The sequence below is a fragment of the Delphinapterus leucas genome, chromosome 6 (assembly GCF_059928025.1).
Source record: "Delphinapterus leucas isolate spDelLeu-1000000601 "Yukka" chromosome 6, BTC_Dleu_Yukka2, whole genome shotgun sequence".
Classification (NCBI taxonomy): domain Eukaryota; kingdom Metazoa; phylum Chordata; class Mammalia; order Artiodactyla; family Monodontidae; genus Delphinapterus; species Delphinapterus leucas.
In genome coordinates, this window is record NC_143134.1 from 201,936 (window position 1) to 226,228 (window position 24,293).

Below are 24,293 nucleotides of genomic sequence, written 5' to 3' on the forward strand. Positions count from 1 at the left end.
ATAATCTTGGCAGGGGAACCGTATATCACGCTGTCACCATAGAAAAGCCTACAGACACTGTGATGATGGTGGCCAATAAGACCGGCTGGACTCCTGTTTACTTCAAAAGGCTGTTGACTCAGTGGCCATCATGGTCCTTCATCACCACTGACCCTGAACTGTCTGGGAGTTGAGCAGTCAGGGTGCTGACACTTGGTGCTGTTTTTACGTTAATTCAGGGGCCTAACTGAAGAAAGCACAGACTACTGGTCAGAGCATCTAGGCTGGCAGAAACGGTCAGCCTAAAGTGGCCGAACAAATGTGGGGCGGGGTGAAACTGGACCTCACAGCGTCACTGCACATCTCCTTCCTGGACCCTTAAAGGTCATTAGAATCTATAACACTACCAATACTTGTGCTCAGGCGGACGAGCAGGGAGGCAGGAGGCCTGCGGACAATCAACGTCACCTGGAGGCTACTGGGGAGAAGTTCAGACCCTCTCCCACGTGTATGAGGGCTCCTAACTCAGCACTCAGCAGTTACAGATGAAGGGTCTGCACCCTCAGCACTCTAAGAATGAGGAAGGGGACAAAATGCAGAAGAGGGGTTTGTCCCAGGCAAAGCCCCTTAAAAATCCCTGGGAGATAAAAATAGAATCTGGGCAATAAAATAAAGTCTAACCTTTTTTATCCTTTGTGCTTTGTCTAATTTCACGTGCTCCTAGGGTCCCGCATACAGAGGTTCAACAGCCGGCACTTCAGACCAGATTTCCTAGTGCAGAATGGCTGGGTCGACACTTCAGCTCCTGGAGCACAGTGTAGACTCCGCGATATAGAGCCTGAGCTGCAGCCAACCGGGCCCTCGAGAGCTCCGCCCCCTCCCTCCCACTGACTCTGACAGGATCTCTACACAGCAGCCCAGCCCACAGCCCACGGGATAGCACATGCTCTCACCTCTGCATTCTCTGATCAAAATATAAAGTTTCCTTTGCTTCTGAATCAAACTCAGTCTCGATCTGTTGGCTCCAATGACACTGGGCAGGGGGACACTTGTTGGGGTCCACTCTGGAGGATCAGTAACAGAAATTGAGAACATTGTAACTTCAATGAACAGATGTGTGAGCCAAACTGTAATTAACATAGAACAGTGTATAAGGCTCGGGTAAAATAAGATGTTTCTAACACTTCCATTTGATATTTCCATCACTTTATTATAAGCAAGTTCAGTGAAAGGTTTGTCTTATTTGTCAGGTCAATACTAGAGAAACGAAGTGATTTCTTTCCAAGGATGTACATCTAATAATCTTGGTTAAAGCTTCAATCTTGTTTTAAATGCTTTTCCATTGAAAATGATACCTCTCTTTCAGCTCCCCCATTTCTGAGAAGTATAAAATCTTATAATTTATTATTACCAAAGGGGAAAGGTGGGAGGAGGGATAAATTAACAGTTTGGGATTAACACATACACACTGCTATGTATAAAATCGATCATCAACAAGGAACTACTGTACAGCACAGGGAACTACACTCAATATTTTGCAATAACCTATAAGGGGAAATAATCTGAAAAAAGAACAGATATTTTTATTGACATCATCTATTAATGACAGTTAAAATGGAACCTAAGGGAAGCCAGTGGTGAGTGCTTCTGACCCTGAAGACTTCAATCATCTAAAGTTTGGACTCTGCCTACTTCCCAAGGCCCTTAATGAACATATGTGTAGCCGTAGCTTAAAAAATTCCCCAGTTTGGGTTGTGGAGAGACACTGATTTTGAAAAAGCCCTGGTGTTCTCCTCACATGAATGGGACACTTCCTACAGCTAAAATATGCCTGTCACACCCAGAAGATGGTATACCGTCTGATCGGGAAGAGTTTGGAAAAGGCATCTCATCTCCTCATCTCCTGGTGCTCGGGTTCACCCCTCCAGCGTCTTTACGAACACTCTCCCCACTTGGAGATGTCAGCACTGTCAACATCCTGTTGCATACAGTTTGGAATTTGTCCAGAGGATGAAGCAGAAGGAGGAGGAACAATGAGAGACAAGTCCTAGGTGTTCGGACAGGCACATGTCACTCTAATTTCCAATCAGGAAGACGAATTGACTAAAAGCTAGGGTTGCCCATGGAAACAGAATAGGGCTTGAGGAAATCCCGCTGCTTTGTGGTCAGTTCCCATAAACACAAGTTGAAAAATGGAACTCAGGGCCGCTAAACTTCACGAAACTGCAGAGTTGAAAATATCTCTCACTGAAAAATGTCTTGAGGAAAGTCAGAGAAAAGAACTTGTAAGCAACGGAGAATGGCAGGAAAGGGATTGGAAGAGGTAGAAAGGACTCGCCATTAAGCACAAGAAAAGGGGCTGAACATTGCCAACATTGCAGTTGGCCAAAAAGGGTGTATGCGTCTTTTTCTGTATATATTCAAGAAAAGGGCATACACTTTTTTAGCCAACCAAACAGGTGGGCACTGGAAATCAGTACTACAAAACATATCACTTCGCATCAGTCAGAAGAGCCTTCCTCATAAAGTGTAAACACCAGAAATGCAGGACAGGGCAAGGAGAAAAGGGAGCCCTGTGAGGCTTATAGTGGAAATGTATATTGCCAATGGTCACTCTTGAGAAGTGTATTGTGTTTACTAAAGCATCTAAAAAATGAGCTACAGAGCACAGGGCACTTGCACTCATGGACGTATATCTTGGGAAAGACAAAAATGGAGAGGACACAGGCACCCCAATGTTTACCGCCTCTCTGTTTAAAAGATCCTCGACTAGGATATAATTTATATGTCTCTGGAGGGAAAAAATGGATAGAGGTGTGGCACTTATGTAGAGTGGAATATTACTCAGCCTGAAAATCAGTGAAATATGGCCAGTTGTAACAACCCCAGAGTAGTTATGTATGATCATTCAAAGTCACATAATTCAAAAAGAAAAAGACATACGATATTACTAATACATGGAATGTAAACGTGGCTACAAATGACCTGAATTACAAAACAGAATGGGGTCTCAAATTTAGAAGACCAACTTATGTTTGCTTAAGGAAAAAGGAGAGTTGGGGAGCTGCATAAAACAAGAGATTGAAATTAGCACAGATACCGTTCCATAAGCCAAATATGTAATAGAAAAAACCTACTCCCTGGTCAACGAAATGGACTCAACACGCCATATTCAACACCTACGAATACACCTGACTAGTAAGAATCTTCAAAATCATGGATTTATATGTCTCCGTAAGAGAATCAAGCGTGAGTACAGCGGCATGAACGCAGCAGTGAAAATGCGATAAATCCCATTATCAAAATAAATTACAAAAACAAAACACAATGAGAGTAAAATAGAGAGCAATTCTTAAATAATTCATTCAGGGCTTGTGATGCAACCTGGATTTACCACATCTACACCCAGAGCTGAGTGAGACATAAGGTTGGGCACTTCGGGCTGATAGCATTGTTGAGGTTCGATGAGCAAATGCAGACCCTTTGAAGTCATACTGCATGGTACCCATTCCATGGGTCCCAACTCTCCAGGTTTAAGGGATTCTTTCTTCAGCTAAAACATGCATGGGAAACCCACAGTATGGTGCACCGTGTGACCAGGAAAGCTTTTCAAATGCATCTCAGTTTTCGTCCCCTTTTACTCGGGTTCACCATTCCAGAACCTTTACTAACACTCTCCCCACTTGGAGAGTCAGTGCCTTTAACCTCCTGTTTGGCACAGTTTGCAATTTCTGCGCAAGATGAACAGGAATAGGGAGAACCAATGAGAGACTAGCAGTAAGTGTCTGCACGGGCAAATTTAATGCTCAATTCCCACCAGGAAGAGGAATTAACCAAAGGATCAGCATGCCGTGCCGGAACCAGATTAGGGCCTGAAGCAATCCTGCGGGTTTGCGCCCAGCTCACAAGTTGCGAGTTGAAGAAAGGAGCTCAGGGGCACTGTAACTCACAAACCTGCAGAGTTATAAATGACAGCTATCGTCCAAAAATATATTGAAGGAAGGCTGCGAAGACGACTTGTAAGCGGGGCAGAATTGCAGGAAAACGATTTCAGGGGGTAGACGGGAATTGCATTTAAAGCATAGGAAAAGATGCAGAACGTCGACAATGATGCTCTTGGCCAAAAAGTGTGTATGCGTTTTTTCCTGAATTTATTCAGGAAAAAAAGCATATGCACTTTTTGGCCAACCAAGCAAGCATGTTAAAGAAATCTGCACTACAATGAAGTCTCATTGCCCCCCGGGCAAAAGGGCCATCTGCAAAAAGTGTAAAGTCCAGAAAGGCAGCACAGGCAATGGAGAACAGGGAGCCTTGTTATGCTGATGGGCGGGATGTAAATTGCCAACAGCCACTCTGAAGAAGTGTTTGGTGTTTTCCGGAACACCTAAAAAACAGAGCAACGGAGCCTACGGCATTTCTACTTATGGTCCTATAGTTTAGGGACATTAAAATAAAAAACACACAGCCACCCCAAAGTGTCGGACGGCTCTATTTACAAGAACCTCGTCTACGGTACAAGGTAAATATCCCAGAATGTGAAAAATGGATAAAGAAGTTGTGGTACGTACATACAATGGAATATCACTCAGCAATGAAATCTATGTCATCAGGCCCGTCGCGGCATAATGAGTGGATTCAGGTACGATGATTCTAAGTGAAATAAGTCACACAGAAAATGAAACATCATAAGATATCACTAATACACGGAATGTAAACTTGGCTACACATGAACTGAATTACAAAACAGAACAGGGTCTCAAATTTAGAAAACCAACATATGCATGCTTAAGGGGAAAGGTGAGTTCGCGTGCTGCATAAAACCAGAGATAGAAATTAGCACAGATAACTTTCCATAAGCCAAATATGTCATAGTCAAGACCCACCACTTGCTCAACGAAATGGACTAAACACCACATATTCAACACCTAGGAATACACCTGACTAGTAAGAATCTTCACACCCATGGATTCATATGCCTCCGTAAGAGAATGAAGTGTGTGTACAGCGGCATGAATGCAGCAGAGAAAATCCGATAAATCCAATTGTCAAAATGAATTACAAAAACAAAACACAAGGACAGTGAAATAGAGAGCAATTCTTAAATAATTCATTCAGGGCTTGTGATGCAACCTGGATTTACCACATATACACCCAGAGCTGAGTGAGACATAAGGTTGGACACTTTGGGCTGATAGCATTGTTGAGGTTCGATAAGCAAATGCAGACCCTATGAAGTCATACTGCATGGTAGCCATTCCATGGGTCTCAACTCTCCAGGTTTAAGGGATTCTTCCTTCAGCTAAAACATGCATGGGAAACACACATTATGGTGCACCATGTGACGGGGAAACGTTTTCAAATGCATCTCAGTTTTCGTCTCGTTTTACTTGGGTACACCATTCCAGACCCTTTAATAACACTCTCCCCACTGGGAGAGTCTGTACCTTTAACCTCCGGTTTGGCACAGTTTGCAATTTCTGCGCAAGATGTACAAAAATAGGGAGAACCAATGAGAGACTAGGTGTAGGTGTCTGCACGGGCAAATTTAATGCTCATTTCCCACCAGGAAGAGGAATTAACCAAAGGCTCAGCATGCCGTGCCGGAACCAGTTTAGGGCCTGAAGCAATCCAGCAGTTTTGCGGCCAACTTACAATAAAGCAAGTTGAAGAAAGGAGCTCAGGGACACTGTAACTCACAAACCTGCAGAGTTATAAATGACAGCTATCGTCCAAAAATATATTGAAGGAAGGCTGCGAAGAGGACTTGAAAGCGGGGCAGAACTGCAGGAAAACGATTTCAGGGGCTAGACTGGAATTGCATTTAAAGCATAGGAAAAGAGGCAGAACGTCGACAATGATGCACTTGGCCAAAAAGGGCGTATGCGTGTTTTCCTGAATATATTCAGAAAACACGCATACGCCCTTTTTGGCCAACCAAGCATGCATGTTAAAGAATTCTGCACTAAAATGAAGTCCCACTGCCCCTCGGTCAAAAGGGCCATCTGAAAAAAGTGTAAAATCCAGAAATGTAGCACAGGCCATGGAGAACAGGGAGCCTTGTTATGCTGATGGGTGGGATGTAAATTTCCAAGAGCCACTCTGGAGAAGTGCATGGTTTTTCCTGAAACACCTAAAAAACAAAGCAACGGAGCCTACGGCACTTCCACTTATGGTCCTATAGATTAGGGAAATTAAAATCAAAAACACACAGCCACCCCAAAGTTTCAGACGGCTCTGTTTACAAGAACCTCGTCTACGGTACAAGTTAAATATCCCAGAAAGCGATAAATGGATAAAGAAGTTGTGGTACGTACGTATAATGGAATATCACTCACCAATGAAATCTATGTCATCAGGCCCGTCGTGGCATAATGAGTGGATTGAGGTACGATGATTCTAAGTGAAATATGTCACACAGAAAATGAAACATCATAAGATATCACTAATACACGGAATGGAATCTTGGCTACACATGAACTGAATTACAAAACAGAACAGGGTCTCAAGTTGAGAAAACCAACTTATGTTTGCTTAAGGGGAAAGGTGAGTTGGGGTGCTGCATAAAACCAGAGATAGAAATTAGCACAGATACCATTCCATAAGTCAAATATGTAATAGTCAAGACCTACCCCTTGCTCAACGAAATGGGCTAAACACCCTATATTCAACGCCTAGGAATACACCTGACTAGTAAGAATCTTCAAACCCATGGATTTATATGTCTCCATAAGAGAATCAAGCGTGTGTACAGCTGCATGAAGGCAGCAGAGAAAATCCGATAAATCCCATTATCAAAATGAATTAAAAAAACAAAACACAATGACAGTGAAATAGAGAGCAATTCTTAAATAATTCATTCAGGGCTTGTGATGCAACCTGTATTTACCTCATCTACACCCAGAGCTGAGTGAGACATAAGGTTGGACACTTCGGGCTGATAGCATTGGTGAGGTTCGATGAGCAAATGCAGACCCTTTGAAGTCATACTGCATGGTACCCATTCCATGGGTCCCAACTCTCCAGGTTTAAGCGATTCTTCCTTCAGTTAAAACATGCATGGGAAACCCACAGTATGGTGCACCGTGTGACCGGGAAACGTTTTCAAATGCATCTCAGTTTTCGTCGACTTTTACACGGGTACACAATTCCAGACCCTTTACTAACACTCTCCCCACTTGGAGAGTCAGTGCCTTTAACCTGCTGTTTGGCACAGTTTGCAATTTCTGCGCAAGATGAACAGGAATAGGGAGATCCAATGAGAGACTAGCTGTAGGTTTCTGCACCGGCAAATTTAACGCTCATTTCACACCAGGAAGAGGAATTAACCAAATGCTCAGCATTTCATGCCGCAAAAAGATTAGGGCCTGAAGCAATCCTGCGGTTTTGGGGCCAGCTCACAAGAAAGCGATTTGTAGAAAGGAGCTCAGGGGCACTGTAATTCACAAACCTGCAGAGTTATAAATGACAGCTACCGTCCAAAAATATATTGATGGAAGGCTGCGAAGAGGACTTGAAATCGGGGCAGAATTGCAGGAAAACGATTTCAGCGGGTAGACGGGAATTGCATTTAAAGCATAGGAAAAGAGGCAGAACGTCCACAATGATGCACTTGGCCAAAAAGGGCGTATGCGTTTTTTCCTGAATATATTCAGGAAAAAACGCATACGCCCTTTCTGGCCAACCAAGAAAGCATGTTAAAGATATCTGCACTACAATGAAGTCTCACTGCCCCCCGGTCAAAAGGGCCATCTGAAAAAAGTGTAAAATCCAGAAAGGCAGCACAGGCCATGGAGAACAGGGAGCCTTGTTATGCTGATCGGCGGGATGTAAATTGCCAACAGCCACTCTGGAGAAGTGTATGGTGTTTCCCGGAACACCGAAAAAACAAAGCTACGGAGCCTCCGGCACTTGCACTTATGGTCCTATAGTTTAGGGAAATTAAAATAAAAAACACACAGCCACCCCAAAGTGTCGGACGGCTCTGTTTACAAGAACCTCGTCTACGGTACAAGTTAAATATCCCAGAATGTGAAAAATGGATAAAGAAGTTGTGGTACGTACGTACAATGGAATATCACTCAGCAATGAAATCTATGTCATCAGGCCCGTCGCGGCATAATGAGTGGATTCAGGTACGATGATTCTAAGTGAAATAAGTCACACAGAAAATGAAACATCATAAGATATCACTAATACACGGAATGTAAACTTGGCTACACATGAACTGAATTACAAAACAGAACAGGGTCTCAAATTTAGAAAACCAACTTATGCTTGCTTAAGGGGAAAGGTGAGTTGGGGTGCTGCATAAAACCAGAGATAGAAATTAGCACAGATACCTTTCCATAAGCCAAATATGTAATAGTCAAGACCTACCCTTTGCTCAACAAAATGGACTAAACACCCCATGTTCAACGCCTAGGAATACACCTGACTAGTAAGAATCTTCAAACCCATGGATTTATATGTCTCCGTAAGAGAATGAAGCGTGTGTACAGCGGCATGAATGCAGCAGAGAAAATCCGATAAATCCCATTATCAAAATGAATTACACAAACAAAACCCAAGGACAGTGAAATAGAGAGCAATTCTTAAATAATTCATTCACGGCTTGTGATGCAACCTGGATTTACCACATCTACACCCAGAGCTGAGTGAGACATAAGGTTGGGCACTTCAGGCTGATAGCATTGGTGAGGTTCGATGAGCAAATGCAGACCCTTTGAAGTCATACAGCATGGTACCCATTCCATGGGTCCCAACGCTCCAAGTTTAAGGGATTCTTCCTTCAGCTAAAACATGCATGGGAAACCCACAGTATGGTGCACCGTGTGACTGGCAAACGTTTTCAAATGCATCTCAGTTTTCGTCCCCTTTTACTCGGGTTCACCATTCCAGACGCCTTACGAACACTCTCCCCACTTGGAGAGTCAGTGCCTTTAACCTCCTGTTGGGCACAGTTTGCAATTTCTGCGCAAGATGAAAAGGAATAAGGAGAACGAATGAGAGACTAACTCTAGGTGTCTGCACGGGCAAATTTAACGCTCATTTCCCACCAGGAAGAGGAGTTAACCAAAGGCTCAGCATGCCTTGCCGGAACCAGACTAGGGCCTGAGGCAATCCTGTGGGTTTGCGGCCAGCTCACAAGATAGCGAGTTGAAGAAATGAGCTCAGGGGCACTGTAACTCACAAACCTGCAGAGTTATAAATGACAGCTATCATCCAAAAATATATTGAAGGAAGGCTGCGAAGACGACTTGTAAGCGGGACAGATTTGCAGGAAAACGATTTCAGGGGGTAGACGGGAATTGCATTTAAAGCATAGGAAAAGAGGCAGAACGTCGACAATGATGCTCTTGGCCAAAAAGGGCGTATGCGTTTTTTCCTGAATATATTCAGGAAAAAACGCATACGCCCTTTTTGGCCAACCAAGCAAGCATGTTAAAGAAATCTGCACTACAATGAAGTCTCACTGCCCCCCGGTCAAAAGGGCCATCTGAAAAAAGTGTAAAATCCAGAAAGGCAGCACAGGCCATGGAGAACAGGGAGCCTTGTTATGCTGATCGGCGGGATGTAAATTGCCAACAGCCACTCTGGAGAAGTGTATGGTGTTTCCCGGAACACCGAAAAAACAAAGCTACGGAGCCTACGGCACTTCCACTTATGGTCCTATAGCTTAGGGAAATTAAAATCAAAAACACACAGCCACCCCAAAGTGTCGGACGGCTCTGTTTACAAGAACCTCGTCTAAGGTACAAGTTAAATATCCCAGAATGTGAAAAATGGATAAAGAAGTTGTGGTACGTACGTACAATGGAATATCACTCAGCAATGAAATTTATGTCATCAGGCCCGTCGCGGCATAATGAGTGGATTCAGGTACGATGATTCTAAGTGAAATAAGTCACACAGAAAATGAAACATCATAAGATATCACTAATACACGGAATGTAAACTTGGCTACACATGAACTGAATTACAAAACAGAACAGGGTCTCAAATTTAGAAAACCAACTTATGCTTGCTTAAGGGGAAAGGTGAGTTGGGGTGCTGCATAAAACCAGAGATAGAAATTAGCACAGATACCTTTCCATAAGCCAAATATGTAATAGTCAAGACCTACCCTTTGCTCAACAAAATGGACTAAACACCCCATGTTCAACGCCTAGGAATACACCTGACTAGTAAGAATCTTCAAACCCATGGATTTATATGTCTCCGTAAGAGAATGAAGCGTGTGTACAGCGGCATGAATGCAGCAGAGAAAATCCGATAAATCCCATTATCAAAATGAATTACACAAACAAAACCCAAGGACAGTGAAATAGAGAGCAATTCTTAAATAATTCATTCAGGGCTTGTGATGCAACCTGGATTTACCACATCTACACCCAGAGCTGAGTGAGACATAAGGTTGGGCACTTCGGGCTGATAGCATTGGTGAGGTTCGATGAGCAAATGCAGACCCTTTGAAGTCATACAGCATGGTACCCATTCCATGGGTCCCAACGCTCCAAGTTTAAGGGATTCTTCCTTCAGCTACAACATGCATGGGAAACCCACAGTATGGTGCACCGTGTGACTGGCAAACGTTTTCAAATGCATCTCAGTTTTCGTCCCCTTTTACTCGGGTTCACCATTCCAGACGCCTTACGAACACTCTCCCCACTTGGAGAGTCAGTGCCTTTAACCTCCTGTTGGGCACAGTTTGCAATTTCTGCACAAGATGAAAAGGAATAGGGAGAACGAATGAGAGACTAACTCTAGGTGTCTGCACGGGCAAATTTAACGCTCATTTCCCACCAGGAAGAGGAATTAACCAAAGGCTCAGCATGCCGTGCCGGAACCAGACTAGGGCCTGAGGCAATCCTGTGGGTTTGCGGCCAGCTCACAAGATAGCGAGTTGAAGAAATGAGCTCAGGGACACTGTAACTCACAAACCTGCAGAGTTATAAATGACAGCTATCGTCCAAAAATATATTGAAGGAAGGCTGCGAAGACGACTTGTAAGCGGGAAAGATTTGCAGGAAAACGATTTTAGGGGGTAGACGGGAATTGCATTTAAAGCATATGAAAAGAGGCAGAACGTCGACAATGATGCTCTTGGCCAAAAAGGGCGTATGCGTTTTTTCCTGAATATATTCAGGAAAAAACGCATACGCCCTTTTTGGCCAACCAAGCAAGCATGTTAAAGAAATCTGCACTACAATGAAGTCTCACTGCCCCCCGGTCAAAAGGGCCATCTGAAGAAAGTGTAAAATCCAGAAAGGCAGCACAGGCCATGGAGAACAGGGAGCCTTGTTATGCTGATGGGCGGGATGTAAATTGCCAACAGCCAGTCTGGAAAAATGTATGGTGTTTCCCGGAACATCTAAAAAACAAAGCAACGGAGCCTATGGCACTTCCCCTTATGGTCCTATAGCTTAGGAAAATTAAAATCAAAAACACACAGCCACCCAAAAGTGTCGGACGGCTCTGTTTACAAGAACCTCGTCTAAGGTACAAGTTAAATATCCCAGAATGTGAAAAATGGATAAAGAAGTTGTGGTACGTACGTACAATGGAATATCACTCAGCAATGAAATCTATGTCATCAGGCCCGTCGAGGCATAATGAGTGGATTCAGGTACGATGATTCTAAGTGAAATAAGTCACACAGAAAATGAAACATCATAAGATATCACTAATACACGGAATGTAAACTTGGCTACACATGAACTGAATTACAAAACAGAACAGGGTCTCAAATTTAGAAAACCAACTTATGCTTGCTTAAGGGGAAAGGTGAGTTGGGGTGCTGCATAAAACCAGAGATAGAAATTAGCACAGATACCTTTCCATAAGCCAAATATGTAATAGTCAAGACCTACCCCTTGCTCAACGAAATGGACTAAACACCCCATATTCAACGCCTAGGAATACACCTGACTAGTAAGAATCTTCAAACCCATGGATTTATATGTCTCCGTAAGAGAATGAAGCGTGTGTACAGTGGCATGAAGGCAGCAGAGAAAATCCGATAAATCCCATTATCAAAATGAATTACACAAACAAAACACAAGGACAGTGAAATAGAGAGCAATTCTTAAATAATTCATTCAGGGCTTGTGATGCAACCTGGATTTACCACATCTACACCCAGAGCTGAGTGAGACATAAGGTTGGGCACTTCGGGCTGATAGCATTGGTGAGGTTCGATGAGCAAATGCAGACCCTTTGAAGTCATACAGCATGGTACCCATTCCATGGGTCCCAACTCTCCAAGTTTAAGGGATTCTTCCTTCAGCTAAAACATGCATGGGAAACCCACAGTATGGTGCACCGTGTGACTGGCAAACGTTTTCAAATGCATCTCAGTTTTCGTCCCCTTTTACTCGGGTTCACCATTCCAGACCCTTTACGAACACTCTCCCCACTTGGAGAGTCAGTGCCTTTAACCTCCTGTTGGGCACAGTTTGCAATTTCTGCGCAAGATGAAAAGGAATAGGGAGAACCAATGAGAGACTAGCTCTAGGTGTCTGCACGGGCAAATTTAACGCTCATTTCCCACCAGGAAGAGGAATTAACCAAAGGCTCAGCATGCCGTGCCGGAACCAGATTAGGGCCTGAGGCAATCCTGTGGGTTTGCGGCCAGCTCACAAGATAGCGAGTTGAAGAAATGAGCTCAGGGGCACTGTAACTCACAAAACTGCAGAGTTATAAATGACAGCTATCGTCCAAAAATATATTGAAGGAAGGCTGTGAAGACGACTTGTAAGTGGGGCAGAATTGCAGGAAAACGATTTCAGGGGGTAGACGGGAATTGCATTTAAAGCATAGGAAAAGAGGCAGAACGTTGACAATGATGCTCTTGGCCAAAAAGGGCGTATGCGTTTTTTCCTGAATATATTCAGGAAAAAACGCATACGCCCTTTTTGGCCAACCAAGCAAGCATGTTAAAGAAATCTGCACTACAATGAAGTCTCACTGCCCCCTGGTCAAAAGGGCCATCTGAAAAAAGTGTAAAATCCAGAAAGGCAGCACAGGCCATGGAGAACAGCGAGCCTTGTTATGCTGATGGGCGTGATGTAAATTGCCAACAGCCAGTCTGGAAAAATGTATGGTGTTTCCCGGAACATCTAAAAAACAAAGCAACGGAGCCTATGGCACTTCCCCTTATGGTCCTATAGCTTAGGAAAATTAAAATCAAAAACACACAGCCACCCAAAAGTGTCGGACGGCTCTGTTTACAAGAACCTCGTCTACGGTACATGTTAAATATCCCAGAATGTGAAAAATGGATAAAGAAGTTGTGGTACGCACGTACAATGGAATATCACTCAGCAATGAAATCTATGTCATCAGGCCCGTCGCGGCATAATGAGTGGATTCAGGTACGATGATTCTAAGTGAAATAAGTCACACAGAAAATGAAACATCATAAGATATCACTAATACACGGAATGTAAACTTGGCTACACATGAACTGAATTACAAAACAGAACAGGGTCTCAAATTTAGAAAACCAACTTATGCTTGCTTAAGGGGAAAGGTGAGTTGGGGTGCTGCATAAAACCAGAGATAGAAATTAGCACAGATACCTTTCCATAAGCCAAATATGTAATAGTCAAGACCTACCCCTTGCTCAACGAAATGGACTAAACACCCCATATTCAACGCCTAGGAATACACCTGACTAGTAAGAATCTTCAAACCCATGGATTTATATGTCTCCGTAAGAGAATGAAGCGTGTGTACAGCGGCATGAATGCAGCAGAGAAAATCCGATAAATCCCATTATCAAAATGAATTACACAAACAAAACCCAAGGACAGTGAAATAGAGAGCAATTCTTAAATAATTCATTCAGGGCTTGTGAAGCAACCTGGATTTACCTCATCTAAACTCAGAGCTGAGTGAGACATAAGGTTGGACACTTCGGGCTGATAGCATTGGTGAGGTTCGATGAGCAAATGCAGACCATTAGAAGTCATATTGCATGGTACCCATTCCATGGGTCCCAACTCTCCAGGTTTAAGCGATTCTTCCTTCAGCTAAAGCATGCATGGGAAACCCACAGTATGGTGCACCGTGTGACCGGGAAACGTTTTCACATGCATCTCAGTTTTTGTCCTCTTTTACTCGGGTTCACCATTCCAGACCCTTTACTAACACTCTCCGCACTTGGAGAGTCAGTGCCTTTAACCTCCTGTTTGGCACAGTTTGCAATTTCTGCGCAAGATGAACAGGAATAGGGAGAACCAATGAGAGACTAGCTGTAGGTGTCTGCACGGGCAAATTTAACGCTCATTTCCAACCAGGAAGAGGAATTAACCAAAGGCTCAGCATGCCGTGCCTGAACCAGATTAGGGCCTGAAGGAATCCTGCGGCTTTTTGGCCAGCTCAAAAGAAAGCAATTTGAAGAACGGAGCTCAGGGGCACTGTAACTCACAAACCTGCAGAGTTATAAATGACAGCTATCGTCCAAAAATATATTGAAGGAAGGCTGCGAAGAGGACTTGAAAGCGGGGCAGAATTCCAGGAAAACGATTTCAGGGGGTAGACTGGAATTGCATTTAAAGCATAGGAAAAGAGGCAGAACGTCGACAATGATGCTCTTGGCCAAAAAGGGCGTATGCGTTTTTTCCTGAATATATTCAGGAAAAAACGCATACGCCCTTTTTGGCCAACCAAGCAAGCATGTTAAAGAAATGTGCACTACAATGAAGTCTCACTGCCCCCCGGTCAAAAGGGCCATCTGAAAAAAGTGTAAAATCCAGAAATGCAGGACAAGTCATGGAGAACAGGGAGCCTTGTTATGCTGATGGTCAGGATGTAATTTGCCAACAGCCACTCTGGAGAAGTGTATGGTGTTTCCTGAAACACGTAGGAAACAAAGCAACACAGCCTATGGCACTTCCACATATGGTCCTATAGCTTAGGGAAATTAAAATAAAAAAACACACAGCCACCCCAAAGTTTGGGACGGCTCTGTTTACAAGAACCTCGTCTACGGTACAAGTTAAATATCCGAGAAAGTAAAAAATGGATAAAGAAGTTGTGGTACGTACGTACAATGGAATATCACTCAGCAATTAAATCTATGTCACCAGGCCCGTAGAGGCATAATGAGTGGATTCAGGTAGGATGATTCTACGAGAGATAAGTCACACAGAAAATGAAACATTATAAGATATCACTAATAGACGGAATGTAAACTTGGCTACACATGAACTGAATTACAAAACAGAACAGGGTCTCAAATTTAGAAAACCAACTTATGCTTGCTTAAGGGGAAAGGTGAGTTGAGGTGCTGCATAAAACCAGAGATAGAAATTAGCACAGATACCTTTCCATAAGCCAAATATGTAATAGTCAAGACCTACCCCTTGCTCAACGAAATGGACTAAACACCCCATATTCAACACCTAGGAATACACCTGACTAGTAAGAATCTTCAAACCCATGGATTTATATGTCTCCATAAGGAAATCAATCATGTGTACAGCGGCCTAAACGCAGCAGTGAAAATCCGATAAATCCCATTATCAAAATAAATTTCAAAAACAAAACACAATGACAGTGAAATAGAGAGCAATTCTTAAATAATTCATTCAGGGCTTGTGATGCAACCTGGAATTACCACATCTACACCCAGAGCTGGGTGAGACATAAGGCTGGACAGTTCGGGCTGATAACATTGGTGAGGTTCAGTGAGCAAACGCAGACCCTTTGAAGTCACACTGCATGGTACCCATTCCATGGGTCCCAACTCTCCAGGTTTAAGGGATTCTTCCTTCAGCTAAAACATGCATGGGAAACCCAGAGTATGGTCCACCGTGTGATTGGGAAACGTTTTCAAATGCATCTCAGGTTTCGTCCCCTGGTACTCGGGCTCACGGTTCCAGACGCTTTACTAACACTCTCCCCACTTGGAGAGTCAGTGCCTTTAACCTCCTGTTTGGCACAGTTTGCAATTTCTGTGCAAGATGAACAGGAATAGGGAGAACCAATGAGAGACTAGCTGTAGGTGTCTGCACGGGCAAATGGAACGCTCATTTCCCACCAGGAAGAGTAATTAACCAAAGGCTCAGCATGCCCTGCCCGAGCCAGATTAGGGCCTGAAGCAATCCAGCGGTTTTGCGGCCAGCTCACAAGAAAGCGAGTTGAAGAAAGGAGCTCAGGGGCACTGTAATTCACAAACCTGCAGAGTTATGAATGACAGCTATCGTCCAAAAATGTATTGAAATAAGTCTTCGAAGAGGACTTGAAAGTGGGGCAGAATTTCAGGAAAACGATTTCAGGGGGTAGACTGGAATTGCACTTAAAGCATAGGAAAAGAGGCCGAATGTCGACAATGATGCACTTGGCCAAAAAGGGCGTATGCGTTTTTTCCTGAATATATTCAGGAAAAAACGCATATGCCCTTTTTGGCCAACCAAGCAAGCCTGTAAAGAAATCTGCACTACAATGAAGTCTCACTGCCCCCAGGTCACAAGGGCTATCTGAAAAAAGTGTAAAATCCAGAAAGGCAGGACAGGTCATGGAGAACAGGGAGCCTTGTTATGCTGATGGGCGGGATGTAAATTGCCAACAGCCACTCTGGAGAAGTGTATGGTGTTTCCTGAAACACGTAGGAAACAAAGCAACACAGCCTATGGCACTTTCACTTATGGTCCTGTAGCTTAGGGAAATTAAAATCAAAAACACACAGCCACCCCAAAGTTTGGGACGGCTCTGTTTACAAGAACCTCGTCTACGGTACAAGTTAAATATCCGAGAAAGCAAAAAATGGATAAAGAAGTTGTGGTACGTACGTACAATGGAATATCACTCAGCAATGAAATCTATGTCATCAGGCCCGTAGCGGCATAATGAGTGGATTCAGGTACGATGATTCTACGAGAAATAAGTCACACAGAAAAAGAAACATCATAAGATATCACTAATACACGGAATGTAAACTTGGCTACACATGAACTGAATTACAAAACAGAACAGGGTCTCAAATTTAGAAAACCAACTTATGCTTGCCTATGGGGAAAGGTGAGTTGGGGTGCTGCATATAACCAGAGATTGAAATTAGCACAGAGAGAACACCTACTGAAGGCTGGCAGAAGACCTCAGACCTCCCAAAAGGCAAGAAACTCCCCTCGTACCTGGGTAGGGCAAAAGAAAAAACAGAGACAAAAGAATAAGGAGGGAACCTGCAGCAGTGGGAGGGAGCTGTGAAGGAGGAAAAGTTTCCACACACTAGGAAGCCCCTCCGGGGGCGGAGACCGCGGGAGGCGGAGGGGGGAGCTTCGGGACCGCGGAGTAGTGCACAGCGAGGGGTGCGGAGGGCAAAGCGGGGAGATTCCCGCACAGAGGATCGGTGCCCACCGGCACTCACCAGCCCGAGAGGCTTGTCTGCTCACCCGCCGGGGCGGGCGGGGCTGCGAGCTGTGGCTCGGGTTTCGGTTTTGGACGGAGCTCAGGTAGAGGACTGGGGTTCGCGGCTTGAACATAGCCTAAAGGGGTTAGTGCACCACGACTAGCTGGGAGGGAGTTCGGGGAAAAGCCTGCACCTGCCGAAGAGGCAAGAGACTTTTTCTTCCCTCTTTGTTTCCTGGTGCGCGAGGAGAGAGGTTTAAGAGCGCTGCTTAAAGGAACTCCAGAGACGGGTGGAGCCGCGGCTAAAAGCGCGAACCAGAGACGGGCGCGAGCCGCGGCTAAAAGCGCGAACCCCAGAGACGGGCGCGAGCCGTGGCTAAAAGCGCGGACCCCAGAAACGGGCGGGAGACGCTAAGGCTGCTGCTGCCGCCACCAAGGGGCCTGTGTGCGAGCACAGGTCACTCTCCACACCCCTCTTCCGCGGAGCCTGTGCAGCCCGCCACTGCCAGGTTCCCGGGAACCAGGGACAACTTCCCCGGGAGAACGCACGGCGGGCCTCAGGCTGGTGCAACGTCACACCGGCCTCTGCCGCAACGTCACGCCGCCTCTGACGCCGCAGGCCCGCCCCGCACGCAGTGCCCCTCCTCGCCCCCCCCTGGCCTGAGTGAGCCAGAGCCCCCGAATCAGCGGCTCCTTTAACCCTGTCCTGTCTGAGCAAAAAACAGACGCCCTCCAGCGACCTACACGCAGAGGCAGGGCCAAATCTAAAGCTGAGCTCCTTCCTGTAAGCTGTGAGAACAAAGAAGAGAAAGGGAAATCTCTCCCAGCAGCCTCAGAAGCAGCGGATTAAAGCTCCACAATCAACTTGATATACCCTGCATCTGTGGAATACCTGAATAGACAAGGAATGATCCCAAATTGAAGAGGTGGAATTTAGGAGCGAGATCTATGATTTTTTTCCCTTCTCCTCTTTTTGTGAATGTGTACGTGTATGCTTCTGTGTGAGACCGTGCCTGTATACTCTTGCTTCCACCATTTGTCCTAGGGCTCTATCTGTCCATGGTTTTTTAAAAAACTTTTTTTCTCAATAATTAATTTTAATTGTAATAACTTTATTATACTTTACCTTCGTTCTTTCTTTCTTTCTTTCCTTCCTTCCTTCCCTCCTTTAGACAACGAATCACCCCAAATTGAGGAGGTGGTCTCTGAGAGCAAGATTTATGATTTTTCCCCCTTTACCTCTTTTTGTGAAGGTGTATGTGTATGCTTCTGTGTAAGATTTTCTCTGTATAGCTTTGCTTCCAACATTTGTCCTAAGGTTCTATCCGTCCCCTTTTTTTTTTCTAAATATTTTTTAATTCAATAACTATATTATACTTTATTTTATTTTTACTTATCTTCTTTCTTTCTGTCTTTTTTCCTTCTTTCCCTCCTTCCTTCCTTCCTTCCTTCCTCCCTCCCTCCCTCCTTTCTTTCCTTCTTTGCTTCTTTCTTCCTTCCTTCCTTTCCTCCTTTCCTTCTTTCTTTCCTCATACTTCTACTAATTCTCTCTACTTTTTCTCCCTTTTATTCTGAGCCGTGTGGATGAAAGGCTCTTGGTGCTCCAGCCAGGAGTCAGGGCTCTGCCTCTGAGGTAGGAGAGCCAACTTCAGGGCACTGGTCAACAAGAGGCCACCCAGCTCCACATAATATTAAATGGTGGAAATCTCCCAGTGACCTCCATCTTAACACCAGCACCCAGCTTCACTCAACGACCAGCAAGCCACAGTGCTAGACAACCTATGCCAAACAACTAGCAAAACAGGAACACAACCCCACCCATTAGCAGAGAGGCTGCCGAAAATCATAATAAGGCCACAGACACCCCAAAACACACCACCAGAAGTGAACCTGCCCACTAAAGAGACAAGATCCAGCCTCATCCACCAGAACACAGGCACTAGTCCCCTCCACCAGGAAGCCTACACAACCCACTGAAACAACCTTATCCACTGGAGACAGACATCAAAAACAACGGGAACACGTACGTGCAGCCTGCAAAAAGGAGACCCCAAACACAGTAAGATAAGCAAAATGAGAAGACAGAAAAACACACAGCAGATGAAGGAGCAAGATAAAAATGCACCAGACCTAACAAATGAAGAAGAAATAGGCAGTCTACCTGAAAAAGAATTCAGAATAATGATAGTAAGGATGATCCGAAATCTTGGAAGTAGAATGGACAAAATGCAAGAAACAGTTAACAAGGACCTAGAAGAAATAAAGATGAAACAAGCAATGATGAACAATGCAATAAATGAAATTAAAAGTACTCTAGATGGGATCAATAACAGAATAACTGAGGCAGAAGAACGGATAAGTGACCTGGAAGATAAAATAGTGGAAATAACTACTGCAGAGCAGAATAAAGAAAAAAGAATGAAAAGAACTGAGGACAGTCTCAGAGACCTCTGGGACAACATTAAACGCAACAACATTCGAATTATAGGGGTTCCAGAAGAAGAAGAGAAAAAGAAAGGGACTGAGAAAATATTTGAAGAGATTATAGTTGAAAACTTCCCTAATATGGGAAAGGAAATAGTTAATCAAGTCCAGGAAGTACAGAGAGTCCCATACAGGATAAATATAAGGAGAAATACGCCAAGACACATATTAATCAAACTGTCAAAAATTAAATACAAAGAAAGCATATTAAAAGCAGCAAGGGAAAAACAACAAATAACACACAAGGGAATCCCCATAAGGTTAACAGCTGATCTCTCAGCAGAAACCCTACAAGCCAGAAGGGAGTGGCAGGACATACTGAAAGTGATGTAGGAAAAAAACCTGCAACCAAGACTACTCTACCCAGCAAGGATCTCATTCAGATTTGATGGAGAAATTAAAACCTTTACAGACAAGCAAAAGCTGAGAGAGTTCAGCACCACCAAACCAGCTTTACAACAAATGCTAAAGGAACTTCTCTAGACAAGGAACACAAGAGAAGGAAAAGACCTATAATAACGAACCCAAAACAATATAGAAAATGGGAATAGGAACATACATATCGATAATTACCTTAAATGTAAATGGACTGGGGGACCTTGAAGATGGCGGAAGAGTAAGACGCGGAGATCGCCTTCCTCCCCACGGATACACCAGAAATACATCTACACGTGGAACAACTCCTACAGAACACCTACTGAAGGCTGGCAGAAGACCTCAGACCTCCCAAAAGGCAAGAAACTCCCCACGTACCTGGGTAGGGCAAAAGAAAAAAAGAAAAAACAGAGACAAAAGAATAAGGACGGCACCTGCGCCAGTGGGAGGGAGCTGTGAAGGAGGAAAAGTTTCCACACACTAGGAAGCCCCTCCGCGGGCGGAGACTGCGGGAGGCGGAGGGGGGGGCTTCGGGACCGAGGAGTAGTGCACAGCGACGGGTGCGGAGGGCAAAGCGGGGAGATTCCCGCACAGAGGATCGGTGCCGACCGGCACTCACCAGCCCGAGAGGCTTGTCTGCTCACCCGCCCGGGCGGGCGGGGCTGCGAGCTGAAGCTCGGGTTTCGGTTTTGGACAGAGCGCAGGGAGAGGACTGGGGTTGGCGGCTTGAACATAGCCTGAAGGGGTTAGTGCACCACGACTAGCCGGGAGGGAGTTCGGGGAAAAGCCTGCACCTGCCGAAGAGGCAAGAGACTTTTTCTTCCCTCTTTGTTTCCTGGTGCGCGAGGAGAGGGGTTTAAGAGCGCTGCTTAAAGGAACTCCAGAGACGGGCGCGAGCCGCGGCTAAAAGCGCGAACCCCAGAGACGGGCGCGAGCCGCGGCAAAAAGCGCGAACCCCAGAGACGGGCGCGAGCCGCGGCTAAAAGCGCGGACCCCAGAGACGGGCGGGAGACGCTAAGGCTGCTGCTGCCGCCACCAAGGGGCCTGTGTGCGAGCACAGGTCACTCTCCACACCCCTCTTCTGCGGAGCCTGTGCAGCCCGCCACTGCCAGGTTCCCGGGAACCAGGGACAACTTCCCCGGGAGAACGCACGGCGGGCCTCAGGCTGGTGCAACGTCACGCCGGCCTCTGCCGCAACGTCACGCCGCCTCTGACGCCGCAGGCCCGCCCCGCACGCAGTGCCCCTCCTTCCCCCCCTCACCCCCGGCCTGAGTAAGCCTGAGCCCCCGAATCAGCGGCTCCTTTAACCCCGTCCTGTCTGAGCAAAAAACAGACGCCCTCCAGCGACCTACACGCAGAGGCAGGGCCAAATCCAAAGCTGAGCTCCTGTGAGCTGTGAGAACAAAGAAGAGAAAGGGAAATCTTTCCCAGCAGCCTCAGAAGCAGAGGATTAAAGCTCCACAATCAACTTGATATACCCTGCATCTGTGGAATACCTGAATAGACAAGGAATGATCCCAAATTGAAGAGGTGGAATTTAGGAGCGAGATCTATGATTTTTTTCCCTTCTCCTCTTTTTGTGAATATGTACGTGTATGCTTATGTGTGACATCTTGTCTGTATACTCTTGCTTCCACCATTTGTCCTAGGGCTCTATCCGTCCATGGTTTTTAAAAAAAAAAAAATTTTTTTTCTCAATAATTAATTTTAATTGTAATAACTTTATTATACTTTACCGTCGTTCCTTCTTTCTTTCTTTCTTTCTTTCCGTCCTTCCCTCCTTTAGACAACGAATCACCCCAAATTGAGGAGGTGGTCTCTGAGAGCAAGATTTATGACTTTTCCCCCTTTACCTCTTTTTGTGAAGGTGTATGTGTATGCTTCTGTATAAGATTTTCTCTGTATAGCTTTGCTTCCAACATTTGTCCTAAGGTTCTATCCGTCCCTCTTTTTTTTTTTTTTCTAAATATTTTTTAATTCAATAACTATATTATACTTTATTTTATTTTTACTGTATCTTCTTTCTTTCTGTCTTTTTTCCTTCTTTCCCTCCTTCCTTCCTTCCTTCCTTCCTCCCTCCCTCCCTCCTTTCTTTCCTTCTTTGCTTCTTTCTTCCTTCCTTCCTTTCCTCCTTTCCTTCTTTCTTTCCTCATACTTCTACTAATTCTCTCTACTTTTTCTCCCTTTTATTCTGAGCCGTGTGGATGAAAGGCTCTTGGTGCTCCAGCCAGGAGTCAGGGCTCTGCCTCTGAGGTAGGAGAGCCAACTTCAGGACACTGGTCAACAAGAGACCTCCCAGCTCCACATAATATTAAACGGTGGAAATCTCCCAGTGACCTCCATCTTAACACCAGCACCCAGCTTCACTCAACGACCAGCAAGCCACAGTGCTAGACAACCTATGCCAAACAACTAGCAAAACAGGAACACAACCCCACCCATTAGCAGAGAGGCTGCCTAAAATCATAATAAGGCCACAGACACCCCAAAACACACCACCAGACGTGAACCTGCCCACTAGAGAGACAAGATCCAGCCTCATCCACCACAACACAGGCACTAGTCCCCTCCACCAGGAAGCCTACACAACCCACTGAAACAACCTTAGCCACTGAAGACAGACATCAAAAACAACGGGAACTACGAACGTGCAGCCTGCAAAAAGGAGACCCCAAACACAGTAAGATAAGCAAAATGAGAAGACAGAAAAACACACAGCAGATGAAGGAGCAAGATAAAAATGCACCAGACCTAACAAATGAAGAGGAAATAGGCAGTCTACCTGAAAAAGAATTCAGAATAATGATAGTAAGGATGATCCGAAATCTTGGAAGTAGAATGGACAAAATGCAAGAAGCAGTTAACAAGGACCTAGAAGAAATAAAGATGAAACAAGCAATGATGAACAACGCAATAAATGAAATTAAAAGTACTCTAGATGGGATCAATAACAGAATAACTGAGGCAGAAGAACGGATAAGTGACCTGGAAGATAAAATAGTGGAAATAACTACTGCAGAGCAGAATAAAGAAAAAAGAATGAAAAGAACTGAGGACAGTCTCAGAGACCTCTGGGACAACATTAAACGCACCAACATTCGAATTATAGGGGTTCCAGAAGAAGAAGAGAAAAAGAAAGGGACTGAGAAAATATTTGAAGAGATTATAGTTGAAAACTTCCCTAATATGGGAAAGGAAATAGTTAATCAAGTCCAGGAAGCACAGAGAGTCCCATACAGGATAAATACAAGGAGAAATACGCCAAGACACATATTAATCAAACTGTCAAAAATTAAATACAAAGAAAGCATATTAAAAGCAGCAAGGGAAAAACAGCAAATAACACACAAGGGAATCCCCATAAGGTTAACAGCTGATCTCTCAGCAGAAACCCTACAAGCCAGAAGGGAGTGGCAGGACATACTGAAAGTGATGAAGGAGAAAAACCTGCAACCAAGGCTACTCTACCCAGCAAGGATCTCATTCAGATTTGATGGAGAAATTAAAACCTTTACAGACAAGCAAAAGCTGAGAGAGTTTAGCACCACCAAACCAGCTTTACAGCAAATGCTAAAGGAACTTCTCTAGACAAGGAACACAAGAGAAGGAAAAGACCTATAATAACGAACCCAAAACAATATAGAAAATGGGAATAGGAACATACATATCGATAATTACCTTAAATGTAAATGGACTAAATGCTCCCACCAAAAGACACAGATTGGCTGAATGGATACAAAAACAAGACCCTTATATATGCTGTCTACAATAGACCCACTTCAGACCTAGAGACACATACAGACTGAAAATAAGGGGATGGAAAAAGATATTCCATGCAAATGGAAACCAAAAGAAAGCTGGAGTAGCAATTCTCATATCAGACAAAATAGACTTTAAAATAAGGACTATTACAAGAGACAAAGAAGGACACTACATAATGATAAAGGGATCGATCCAAGAAGAAGATATAACAATTGTAAATATTTATGCACCCAACATAGGAGCACCTCAATACATAAGGCAAATACTAACAGCCATAAAAGGGGAGATTGACAGTAACACATTCATAGTAGGGGACTTTAACACCCCACTTTCACCCATGG